A 14220-nucleotide genomic window follows, 5' to 3' on the forward strand; every position below is an offset into this window, starting at 1 on the left:
ATGAACTGAACAAGTATTGAAATTTCTCCAGCTAATTAAAGCCCCCAGGGACGTGGTTAGTTTGTTTGTTAAGCCAATTAAACTCATTTCCTGACCCAATTAAAGAGGAGTTCAGGAATGAGAAAAGAACCACAGGGCATAGAAAATCTTGTTTACAAATTTTAAAAAACCTAATTATATCTGTTGATTATTGAGGCAGAAGCATGACACACCTTTTATATAATACAATCCCCTGGTTTTACAGATGAGGAAATTAAGGCTCATAGAATTCCAGTTACTCCCCTTTACTTATGAATCTAATAAGCTTCTGAAGGTAGCTATTTCTCTTGATAATAATAATAATAATAATGACAGAGATAATTATAATGATAATAATTTTATATAGCACTTTAATGTTTACAAAGCGTTTAATACTTATTCTATCCACACAACACTGGGAGATTAATGTAATGATTACTGCTCTTATTTTACAAATGAGGAAACTGAGGCAAGATGCCTTGATGAGGGCTACATTAGAAAGTGTCTTGAGCAGAATTTGAACTCAGGTCTATACTGACTCCAAGTATAGAACTATCTAGACACTGTCCCACTTAGTTATCTAATGCTAAGTCTACTGTATCAAACCACTTTTTCTCCAGTTTCTCCCTTTGAAAAATAAGGGAATTGTATTATATGGACTCTAAAATCTTTATGGGTCTAAATCCTGTGTGATTCTTTACTAAATTAAATATAATGAAATGCCACATTGGGATGGCATAGTCAGTGAGTCTTGTGGTTGGTCAGGAGGACATAATGTATATATTTTTTTTACATCGACCAATCAAATAACATTTATTAAATACAGACTGTGAACTAGACACTGTGTTAAGCACTGGGGTTACAAAAAGAAGCCAAAGTCCTTGCCCTCAAGGAACTTACAGTCTAATGGGAGAGAAAACATCCAAACAAATATAGACAAAGTGAGCTATGCATAGATTAAATAGAAAATAATTAAGAGGGGAGGTGCTGGAATTGAAGGGTTGGAGAAGACTTCCTGTAGAAGGGTGGATTTTAGTTGGGGCTTCAAGGAAGCCAGGGAAGTCAGGAGCCACAATAGACAAAGGCAAGCATTCCAGACATGGGAAACAATCAGAGAAAATGCCCCAAATCAAGAGATAGAGTGTCTTATTTGTATAACAGTCGGGAAGCCAGTGTCATTAGGTCAAGGAATACATGTTAGGGAATAAGTTGTAAAAAGACTAGGAAGATAGAAGGAGTCCAGCTATTAAAGAGGTTTGAATGCCAAATAGTGCATTTTTTTGTATTTATTCCTGAAGGAAATAGGAAGCCATTGGAGTTTATTGAGGGCAGAGATTGTGGTGGTGATGATGGTGGTGCTCTGTGTGTGTATGTGTGTGTGCGTGTGTGTGTGTGTGTGTGTGTGTGTGTGTGTGTGGTGACATGATCATACATTAGGAAAATTGCTTTAGTTGCCAAATGGCCAGTGAAATGGAGTGGAGAGAGATTTTAGGCAGGCACATACACCAGCAACTATCATACTAATCAAAGCTTGATTAGTGGGCATATTGAGCATATTCAAGGGATGTTGCAGAGGTGAAATCATCTGGCCTTGGCACAGCTTGGATATGATAGTTAGTAAGGATCCAGGATGAGTCCTAGGTTGTGAGTCCAAGGCACTGGGAGGCGGATATTACCGTCAGCGGCTACTGCTGCTTCTATTATTACTTACTACTACTACTACAAGTACAACTACTACTACTACTACTACAACTACTACTACTACTACAACTACTACTACTACTACTACTACTTCTACTACTTCCACCACTACTATGACTACAGCTACAATTACTATGATAGGTTAGAGAAAGTCAAGAGAAAATTAACTGATTCATTGGGGATGGGAGGCGGAATTTGCTAGGCAAGTCAAATCATAACCATACAGACCACCATTTCACCTAAAACCCTGAAGGAGATAGCACAGAACTATACACCCAAGAGACTTAACAGCATCCCTAAGGTTGTGGGATCTGATTCCAGGCCACCCCTGCAGTCATAATTAAAAGGAGAAATAATTTTTTGAGAGGGGGGGCTAGTTTTCTTATCACCATCAGAATCAACTGCTGACCAATTTCAGTCAGTATGCAGATAGGCATAAGATGTCTAAGAGTGAGAGCATCCCCCATGGGTCCTATTTCTAGCCATTCTCACAGCTCTATTATTTGGAAAGGTGGCTCCAAGGGATGAGTCCAATTATCTCCATCACTTGTTCACCAGTTGCCACTTACATGGCAAGAAAACCGTCCAGCAAGAAATACGGAGGGAGAGATAGGTGGCAGCTTGCACCAGGCAAGTCAAAGTGCCACAGATGTCTCCCTTCAGACTATGATGGAGACAACACAAGACCTTGAACCCAAGAGCCTTTGGAACATCAATCCTTTTGGGGTCAATATATTTAGCCTTCACCCTGGGAAGGAATTCTTATGGAGCTCTGGCTTAAAAACTGCTCCAACAGGTAATACAACCACATCTATAGAAGACTGAGAAAGAGGAGTGATTTCCACCAAAGTCCTTACTGACTCAGCAGTAGAAACTTAATAATTTTAACAGTGAAATGGACATTAAAGAAGAGGCATGGCCATATGCTTTCCATGGCAAAGTGACCTTTCTTAAGGACCATGGGACCTTTCCATATGACTTCCATATGGTGAAATTTTCACTATGTGTTGTCTCCCCCATTAAAATGTGAGCATGAAAGCAGACATTGTCTGACTTTTCTATTAGTATCCCTACCACTTAGAACATTGCTTTGTACATAGTAAATGGCCAATAAATATTCATTCATTTATTCATTCACTTTCTTCCAATTATCCAAACCCCTATTCTTAAATAATTACTAGCTCCAAGACAGTGTGCTAAGCTTACCAAAGACAAAATCACAAGCATTTCCTGTCCTCAGGAAGATTAAACTCTATCCTGGGAATATAAATGTAAATGTATAAGTAGATATATCACACTTTGAGGAAAGAGATATCGTTAGCAAGTAGTCAGAATAGGAAAAGCTATGCCTTAGAGATGGAACAAGAATTGAGCCTTAAACTAAAATAGAAATTCTAATATTCTGAAAAGAAAAAAAAAACTATCCATAGACTGTGTCTCTACCAGTTGCTTTAGTAAAATGTAGTCTGGGTACCATTTGTAATCCATAAGCATCTTCGCCCTAGAGGCCCACAGGGATGACTAGATATCTGTCTTCTTAATGTTCATCCTGTGGCATTGTCTACTGCTATTATTTCTGGTTAGAAAATAATAGGGACCATGTATTGGGTACCTATTGTGTACAAGCCACTGTAGACATAACAAAAAAAAAACTATCTCTGCCCTCAAAGAACTTATCTTATTTTTATTGTTTTTCAGTCCTGTCTAACTCTGTGTGACCCCATTTGGGGTTTTCTTGCCTGAGATACTGTGGTTTGCCATTCCTTGTCTAGCTCATTTTACAGATGAGAAAACTGAAGCAAACAGAATTAAGTGACTTGTCCAGGGTCACACAGAAAGGAAGTGTCTGGGGCTGGATTTGAACTCACAAAGATGAGTCTTCCTGACAAAGGCATCACTTCCCCAGACAGCCCGTTTTATTTTCAGATAGCCCTAATTGTTAGGTAATTCCCCTCCTCCCCCAAAACAAGTCTAAATATCTCTGCTACTTCCATTCATTGTCCAAGTTCAGCAATTGGAGACCAAGTAGAACATTCATATCACCTTGAGCAAGTCACTCACTCACAAAATGAGGGGTCTGAGCTATATGACCACTAAGATCCCTCCCTGTTCTCAATCTATGATTATAAGTATAATTCTTCTTCAAAATAACAGACTTTCACATATATGAAGATTTCTGTCACCCTACCTAGTCTTTATCAGGTTAAACTTTTGTAAGTTCTCCTCTCTGTGATGATGTCATGGTTCATAATTGACACTGTATAACTATGTCCCCAACTGCAATATCCTTCACAATGTCATAACTAACACTTGGGACTTTCTGTATCCTTGTGAAGGTATTGCACAAGGAGATATATCCACCAATCTGAAAAATACCATAAAGATCCCTAATGTATATATGTGTGTGTGTGTGTATTTATATCTCACAGGACTGAACAGCTGTCCTATTCTCAAATGTGGATGATGATGGTGATGATGATGATGATGAATATGATAGCTATCACTTATTCAGGCTTACTATGTGCCAGACACTTTATAATTAATATCTTATTTTAGCCCCATGACAATCCTGAATGCAATCATTACCTCAAAAAAAAAAAAAGAATGACACTACCAGAGTCATACAACTAGTACTAGTAAACTTGTGAGATGAGATTTTAACTCAGGTCTTCCTGACTCCAGTCCAGTACTATATCCATTGTGCCACCTAGGGGCTGATGGGAAAGATGCTCTTAAATTCAACAACATAGACCTTAAATAGTCATGTTGACTGATTTGAAGAGGATGCTTTAGGGTCAGGGCTCCTCCTTCATAAGTACGTGTTGTCAGAATTTCTGAAGTTTATGGAATTGTATCATCTCCAGAGAAAAAATCTTAGATCCTAGCAGAAGGCCACCTTAATGGAAGCAAGTAATATAGCTTGATCAGCAAAAATGGTAGTTCAATATTTCAGAGTGTATCTTCCTATCTCTGTCACTTTATGTCTCTATGTCTCTCTTTGTATTTTTGTGTCTGTCTCTGTTTATCTTTATTACTGTCTTTCTCTTTGTCTGTCTATGTCTCTGTATCTCTCTCTCTTTGTCTCTGTCTCTGTCATTCTCTGTCTCTGTCTTTGTCTCTGTCTGACTGTCCCTGTCTCTGTCTCTCTCTCCCCTTGGGATCAAAGGAGTCACATTGTGGTCCTTACTGGTACTATTTTCCCCTATCCTTCAAACTATCAAGAAAAGTCAGTCTCATTGTTCTTTGCTCTGGAATTAAATATTATCCTAGGGCTTACTTTGTTCTCTTGAACAGTCTCTTGTCTCTTCTGGCTGGAAACAAAAAAAAAATATCTCTAGACAATACTGATACTTCTTTCCCTTTAGGGTTTAATGGAAGAGAAAGGCCTCTTACATTTAACCCCTTTCCTTAAAGTAACCATAGAATCATAGGCTTGATCCTGCATCCCTTCTTTATCTCCCTTTTCTTTCTCTTTACCTCACTTTTTCTGCTAAGAAATGAAAATTCTGCTTGGCCTCATGTTCTGACATGCTTACCCGAGTAGGAGAGGTAATCCCCTTTATAGGAATAATTGTGTGCCTTTTATATTTAGGATTATTGTTTAAAAATTCCACTTTTATTTTACAGGACACACTTCAATAGATTAAGATGGTCTTTGTTCCAATAATAGCCTCCCTTAATGTTTCATATATGTGGAAGTTCAAGTTGTACTAGACTTCTGTGTTCAATGCTATGGTAAGAATCCCCCTATAATAGCAAAGTGGGCCATAAGCACACCATGAATAAAGCCTCAAAAGATGTGAAGAGGGTGCAGTTGACTCAACAGCTGGTAGAAATTGGAAATTTAGATCCCCCTCCCCCTCCAACACATTCTATAATGAAAGATTCCCACATCTCAACTTACTCTCACTAGGATGTTTTCCTAGCCTCTCACCATTAATGTTGCCTTCTTCAGGACACTGTCCAACTTGTCACTATTTTTTTTTTTCTGAAGCCCTCATGTTGAAACTAAATGCATTACGATTAATGTGGTCTAACAGAATACAACAAATGATTCCTTCTATGACTTCTTCTCAAGGCAGCCATGGAATGCATTAGCTTTTCTGACTGCCACGTCAAATTGTTGACTCATTAAACTTGCAATCCATGAAAATGCTCAGATATTTACTGACCAGGAATTATTTAGACACATTCCCCCAATTCATACGTGCCCTCTGACTGACCTTTGAAACCAAGTTAGTTTTGTTTGTTTTGTTTTCACCAGGTTCACCATTGCCTCTGTGTTTGGGGGACAGGGGAAAAGGCTATTTGAAAATGCCGTTAAAAATAAGAAATTCTTTCCATATTTTTTTCTTTTTTAATCTAAATCATTTCTCCGATGCAAGGTTCCAAGGTCAAGTTATCTCAGTTCCTTTTAAATATGCTTCACAGATATCCAAATGAATAGAGAAACAGTGGAGTTGGTGGTTCAAATGGAGTAATTAAGAAGGTATCTTTGCAATTTAATAAACTTTTAAAATAGATACCTCCTGTGAAAATAGAGAAAAATACTATATAATAAAAGATACCATTCAAGTCAAGTCCTCCTTTTTTTATGGATATGGAAAATTGTATCGAAGGAAGAGAAGTAATGTACCTAAAATAACCCAAAGATTAAGTAGTAACTGCTGCCTCCCATCCATTTCCCTTTACATTTGTTTGTCATTTAAAAACTTGCCTAATTTTGCTTTAGTCTATTTTTCAATTTCTCCATTTGCAGGTGGATTTCTCTTTTACTCCCTCACACACTCCACATTCCAGTCTTCTGCATCCCACCTCCATGCATTTGCATAGGCTCCCTTATACTCTCTTCATTCTAATTGTGCCTCATAAACACCATGCTATTTCCCACATCCATGCCTTTGAATAGGGCACTACTTCCTTGATTGTAAATATTGCCATATTGCTTCAAGATAGCACTCAAATGATTACTTCCATGGGAGTTTTCCAGACTGTTAGGGTTATCAGTGTTATATATATGAATAAAAAATGTTATTTTGATTTCATATTTTTGGTATGTATTTTTATTGACTTACCTGTGAAACTAGTAGAAGAAAGCCTCCTGAAAGCAAGGACTATTTTGCATTTGTATTTTTATCCACAGTTCCTAACCCAACAGTGCCTGGAATATAGTAAATGCTTAATATACCTGTGTCGGTCAAGTCCCACTATTCCCTTGCTACCCTTTACATCAGTGATGGGTCCAGAGCCTTTTTAATGCCTGTCTTAGCAACACAGGTTTATTTGAAAGCATTGCCAAAATAATTTTGATTTTCTCTCCTTGAGTGCCTGAGCTTGCTGGGCTCCTAATGACACATAAATAACAGGTTACAGAAAGGAAGCAGGAGCTGTCCCTGGTACCTATTTCTATATCCTGGTAAAGATCATTTTCAACAATGCAGATCCACAGTGACCTCTGTTGTTCTTTTCATATTGAAGATTAAAGGACAGAGGACTCAAGTAACTTTGGGAAGCCTCCTCTGAGGGGGGAAACCAATGTCTTCATCAGGGTGCTGCTTCGGAAAATTTCTGAGTGAACACAGTCATTTATTTTCATACAACTTGGAGCAAGGGGGATAAAAATGCTATATTTGAGAAGTGTCTTGACAAAGAAAGTGCAAACATGGAACTCTTGTTATCTTTGTTTTGGTTTTTCCTTTATTTATAAAAAGAACAATTCACATAGAAAGAAGGAGATGAAATAGAGGTCCCGTATTAGTGTAGTTTAACAGATCATTCACCCATTCTACTCCTTAAGAAAATACAACCATATTCCTTAGGAATAATAGAGGGAAAAGGAAAAGCAATCCCAGGCTAAATTATGGGACCTTCTCTCCCAATCCTGAAACTTTTGGTAAGTTCAGTTTCTTGTACCAGCAGAAGGAAGTTAATTTAAATTCAGTACAGTTCAATTCTGAAAACATTTATAAAGCTCCTACTACATGTAAGGCATTCTAGTTCTTAAGACAAAATGGGTGGAAAATACCAGTCTACAAGAAACTTGGGTTTGGGGAATCATATATTTAGACATGAAAGGGACCTGGGAGTTCATTTAAAGCAATTTTCTCATTTATAAATGAAATTGATTTCTGTTGGAAGCAAACATGACAACTTGATCCAACAAGTACTTATTAAATATCTACTATGTGCCAAGCAGTAGGACAGAATAGAAAGAAACTCAGCCTTCAAACCAAGAAGACCTGTGTTTAAATCTTGCCCTCTGACACCTACAATCCAAGTGATTTTGGATAAGTTACTTAACCTCTCAATAGCACAGGGAACTCTCTAAACCTAATGTTCAATTAAAAATAATTCAGAGGTGCTGTGCTAGATTCTGGGGACACAAAGAGAAATCAAAAGATGGTACCTGCTCTAGAGAGCTTACATATCTTCAAATAGGAGAATATCAAATGTATGTATACTGATAGATAAATATATGAAAAATTGAGGCGAGAGAAAGAGACAGGCAGATAGACAGAGACAGAGAGAGGGAAGAGGCTATCAGGAAAGATTTCTCATTGTAGAGGATTCATGAGTTAACCCTTGAGAGAAGATGGGTATCCCATGGAATGCATCCAAGTAAAGTAAAGCCTGTTAAGGTAGGGCCAGAGTGTAATGGGAATGTAAATTTGTAAGATCTTCCCTGCCCCTAGGCTAAAGTGCACCTGGAGCCTGGGGTAGGAGGCTTGTTTTTCAGTAGATACTTCTTGATTGGCCAGTGAGTCAATAAGGTTGTTACATTCTCTGAGCCAGGAGAAGGCTATATAAGCCCTGATGTGTAGCTTTGTTGTTTTGGGGCTCACTTTGAGAAGTGTTCTGTGATTTGATCAAATGAAAGTCTGGAAAGCCGTTTTCCAGTGACCCCCGGCTTTGAAACCCAGATGTTGTTTGGTATGGATGTAATGGTTGGACAGTTTGGAAAACTGTCTACTTGATCTGTTTCTCTGTCTTGATAATTGTCTGTATATTCTGAAGTTCAGGGTGCTGACCTTTTTCCCCTGAAGTAGGTGAACGATACATATCTGACTGATTAAAGTAAGCTTGTTAACCCATTTTGAGTTGCTTTCCTTTAACAAAGCAGATCTAAGAACCTGTGGTGCAGCCAGCCCTGGGGACACTGGGGTGCTTGCTGCTACACAGAGCTAGCTTATCAGGGGATTTAATTGCTACACTAGAGTGTGTATTTTGTCTTAGAGGTACAGTGGATTGATAAGGCTGCAAAGACCTGCTTTAAAAGTTAGGAATAATTAGAGGCAGTTAGGTGAGTAGTTAGGTAGAATAGGCAGCTATGGGGAATAATATTTAGAGCACTGGACTTGGAATCACAATAGACCTGAGTTCAAATCTTTCCTCGGGCACTTACTAGCTATGTGATCTTGGACATGTTATTGTATAAGTTATTTTCTGCCTCTCTCAGCATTCTCATCTGTAAAGTGGGAATAATAATAGTACCTACATCTCAGGGTTATTGTGAGAATAAAATGAGCTATTTATAAAGTGATTGTGAAACCTTAAAGTACTATATAAATGCTAGTAGCTATTATTTAAATTAATTACTAGAGGGGTGGCCAGGTAGCACAGTGAATAGAGCACTGGCCCTGGAGTCAGGAGGACTTGAGTTCAAATCTGATCTCAGACACTTAACACAAAAAAATTAGCCATGTGACCTTGGGCAAGTCACTTAACCCCAATTGCCCTACTCCCCCTCCAAAAAGCTAAATAAATAAATAAGCAAATGAATAAACAGATGAATGCATGCATGCATGCATGCATGCATGAATGAATGAATAAAAAGTAATTGCTAGAGAGGCATAGTGGGTAAAGTGTTAGACTCAGAACCAAGAAAGCCTCAGTTCAAATCCCAGTTTGAATTTATACTGACTGTGTAAGTCTACATAAGTCATTTACCTTGCTCTGCCCCTAAAAGTATAAGGAACATCTAGGTAGCTCAGTGGATAGAGTACTGGGCCTGAAGTCAGGAAGACATATCTTCCTGAGTTCAAATCTGGCTCTAGACCATGGACAAGTTACTTAACCTTTTTTGCCTCAGTTTCTTCATTTGTAAAATGAGCTGGAGAAGTAAACAACAAACCACTCCTGTATCTTTGCCAAGTAAATCCCAAATTGAGTCATGAAGAGTCAGACAGAACTGAAAAGGTTTAACAACAACAATAACAAGTTATAAGCTTCAGAGGCACTTTTAGTGGAATGAGTTACATCAGGAGCTCCCTTCACCATTGAAATCACAGGTTCACTTTTTAACTTACAAGAATTCACATGAATAATTAGTTTATTCAAACATACAGGAAGAGAGGATGAGTAGAATCATAGGATCACAAGGTTAAAAGGGATGTCATGCCCAAATCTTACCTGAACATGAAACACCTCTACATCACTGATAAGAAGGAAGCTGGCCCCTGCCTGAAGACCTACAGTGATGGAGAACTCACCACATTGAAAGGAAACCCATAATACTTTGGGATAGGAAAGGTTATGCTTTGGGTCCATCAAAGTGTTATAATCTATTTGAAGTTTTCCATTTAAGGCAACCAATGGAATGCAATGGAAGGTTTGGGGGTGCAGGTCCCCTATCTAACAGTTTTGCCTTAAAGCAATAGGAGTAATGACAAGGTGAAGTTCATAAAACTAATTTAGATCCAGACACAGAAAGACAGGCTTGATTTTTGAACATAGAAGACTTAATCACAATTCTCCTGAACCTCACTTAACTGATCTTACGCCAGAGATGAAAGTTAATAGTGGGACTTGACCCAACTACGTTGAATAAATGTCTGGAATTCTGATCCACTTCTAATATGAGAACCAATGCATGCTAATTTGGTAAAAGGCTTAAATAATATTACCTGCATCCCCCTCCCCCCACTGCCCAACACATTTCAGGCTTTTCTTAACTGACCAGTCATGTTTACTAAAAATAAAACAACACACAAATAAATATTATTTTAAATTAAAAATTAAAATTAAAAATTAAAAAGTATATGTGTGGGGAGACAAGCACCACTGGGGGTGGGGGAGATCTTATTGTTAGGAGATTTTTCTCATAAAGATCTAAACTTGCTTATCTCACATGTAAGAACTAGATACAAACAATTTGAGATTTCTTTGGGATAAGGAACTCCCAAATAAAGAAACTACCTCTACCAAGGCAGATAAGCCTATTCCCTGAAATTTATTTTCTTAGACAGTTGTTAGGACACTGAGAAATAAAATTACTGACCCAGAGTCACACAACCAGAATGTGTTCAATACAGGATGTAAATCTAGTTCTTCCTAGTTTCAAAGTTGGTCCCCAATCCTTTGCATCATGCTTCCTAGCAGTAAATATTCACACATCTTAAATATTTTTCATTTTTTTCTAAAGCCTAGATAACAAAAAGTCTTACCAGTGGAAAAATTAAACTTTTATAACCCTTTAATAAACATCTAGATTGTTTTGAACTATTTTTTCCAAAATCTGAAAAAAAATGACATCTCAAATTTTCCTTGATTAATGCCATTTGAAATCCCACAAAAGTCTGACTGGGGAGCCAATCACCTTCCTTCTAAACATTTTCTTTTCTCCTTGTTTTTAATTTACATTTTTTTTATTTTTAGTTTTCAATGTTCATTTCTACAAGATTTTGAGTTACAAATTTTCTCCCTGTCTTTCCCCTAACCCCCACCCCAAAATAGTGAGGTGAGACTACTGAACACCCCTTCCCCCAATCTGCTCTTTCTTATATCTTCCCCCATTCTCCCTCTGACTTTCTAGTAGGGCAAGATGGATTTCTATACCCCAGTGCCTGCATATCTTGTTTCCCAGTTGCATGTAAAAAAGAATTTTTTTCAACATTTCTTTTTAAAACTTTGATTTCCAGTTTCTTTCCCTGCTTCCCTGCTCACCCACCCCTGCTAGGAAGATAAGCTATTGTTGCTGTACATGTGTAGTTATGCAAAACATTTCCATAGTAGATATATTGTGAAAGATAACTATTTCCCTCCATACTATCCTGCCCCCCACTTATTGTATTTTCTACTTTGACCCTATCACTTTTCAAAAGTGTGTGTTTCTAACTACCCTCCCCCCCAAACTGCCCTCCCTTCTATCATTCCCCCTCTTATCCCCTATCCCACTACTTTCCTGTGGGGTAAGATACCCAATTGGGTGTGTATGTTATTCATTCCTTAAGCCAAATTCAGTGAGAGTAAGGTTCATCCATTCCCTTTTGCTTTCCTGTTCTTCCCCTCCATTGTAATAGTTTTCTCTTGACTCTTTTATATGAGATAGCTTACCCTATTTTATCCCTCCCTATCTTGTCTCATTATAGTCCTCTCTCACCTATTAATTTTATTTTTTAGATATCATCCCTTCCTATTGAACTGATCCTATGCCCTCTGTCTATGTATACATGTACACATATATATATACACATTCAAATATGTATTTATACACACACCTCCTATATAAAAATATATATGTATGTACACATGCATACATACATATAGATAGATGGATGGATGGATGCATGGATGGATGAATGGATGGATGGATAGATACATACATACATACATACATACATACATACATACATATTACCTTCAGCTATCCTCATACTGAGAAAAGTCTCATGAATTACAATGATCATTTTTCCATATAGGAATGTAAATTGTTCAACTTTTATAAGTTCCTTATGATTTCTTTTTCTTGTTTACCCTCTCATGCTTCTTTTATTTCTTGTATTTGAAAGTCAAATTTTCTGTTCAGCTTTGGTTTTTTCATCAAGAATGCTTGAAAGTCCTCTATTTCATTGAATGACCATATTTTTCCCTGAAATATTATACTCAGTTTTGTGGGGTAAATGATTCTTGGTTATAATCCCAGCTCCTTTGACCTCTGAATATCAAATCCCAAGCCCTTTGATCCCTTAATGTAGAAGCTGATAGATCTTGTGTTATCCTGATTGTGTTTCCATAATACTCAATTATTGTTTCTTCCTAGCTGCTTGTAATAGTTTTTCCTTGACCTGGGAACTCTGGAATTTGGCTATAATATTCGTAGGAGTTTTCTTTTTGGGATCTTTTTCGAGAGGCAATTGGTGAATTCTTTCCATTTCTATTTTGCCCTCTGGTTCTAGAATATTAGGGCAATTTTCCTTGAGAATTTCTTGAAGGATTATTTCTTGGTTCTTTTTTTTTTTGATCATGGCTTTCAGGCAGTACAGTAATTTTTTAATGATCTCTCATGGATCTATTTTCCAGGTCAGTGGTTTTTCCAATGAGATATTTCACATTGCCTTCTATTTTTCATTTGTTTGGATTTGTTTTAGAGTATTTTTATTTCTCATAAAGTCCTTAGCTTCTATTTGCTCTAATCTAATTTTGAAGGAATTATTCTCTTCAGTGAGTTCTTGGAATTCCTTTTCTATCTGATAAATTCGGCTTTTTAAGGCATTCTTCTCCTCATTGGCTTTTTGGGCCTCTTTTGCCATTTGAGTTAGTCTATTTTTTAAGGTGTTATTTTCTTCAGTATTTTGGGGGCTCTCCTTTAGCGGCTGTTGACTTGCTTTTCATGATTTTCTTGCATCATTATCATGTCTCTTCCCAATTTTTGTTTCACTTCTCTTATTTAATTTTCAAAATCCTTCTTGAGCTCCTCCATGGCCTGTAACCAATTATTATTCTTTTGGAAGCTTTTGATGCAGGAGTTTTGACTTCATTGCTTCTTCTTGTTCCATGTTTTGATCCTTATTGTCCCCCCAAAAGGATTATATGGTCTGCTTGTGCTTCCTCTGCTTGCACATCTTCCCAGACAGTTACTTGACTTTTGAGCTCTTTCCCACAGTAGAATTCTGCTCCCTGAGTGGAGAGCTGTGTCCCAAATTGCTGGGATTTTTGCAGATGTTCTCAGAGCTATGAGGTGGGCACCGTCCCTGCAGACGCCCCAAGCTCTGGCACACTGGCACACACACCCCAGGACCACCACCCAAGACCTTGATTCATATCCAAGCAGGTCAAAGAAAGTGTAATTACCATCTGAATGGTAACTTTGTCATCCTGTGATCTTCAGTCAAGGAGCTCTGAAGTAGCCATGTAGCAGCAGCTCCACCTCTTACCCCAGGGGCAGGGGCCAGACCTTACAATCTCCTGTCTCATCAGTTCCAACAGAGTTCCACACTGACCTCTTATTTTGTTTTTGGCATTTTTGGATTGACAAGTCTGGAAACTGCCACATCTGCCAGTAATTCATTCTCCTGAAGCCTGCTGTGACCAGTCTGTGCCACTGGTTGAGGACACTGTGGGGCCAGAACCACATGGCTCACTTGGTACTGTGCTGGGCTCCCAGCCTGGTGTGATAGACCCTTCCTGCCAGCTTTCCAGGCTGCCTTCAGCAAAAGATTTGTTTCTCTCTGTCACTTTGTGGGTTCTGTAGCTCTAAAATTTCTTTAGTCATTTTTTTACAGG

The sequence above is a fragment of the Petaurus breviceps genome, unplaced genomic scaffold, assembly GCF_028583685.1.
Source record: "Petaurus breviceps papuanus isolate PSGF00001 unplaced genomic scaffold, PetGlider_PUasm1.0 100, whole genome shotgun sequence".
In the NCBI taxonomy this organism is placed as follows: Eukaryota; Metazoa; Chordata; class Mammalia; order Diprotodontia; family Petauridae; genus Petaurus; species Petaurus breviceps.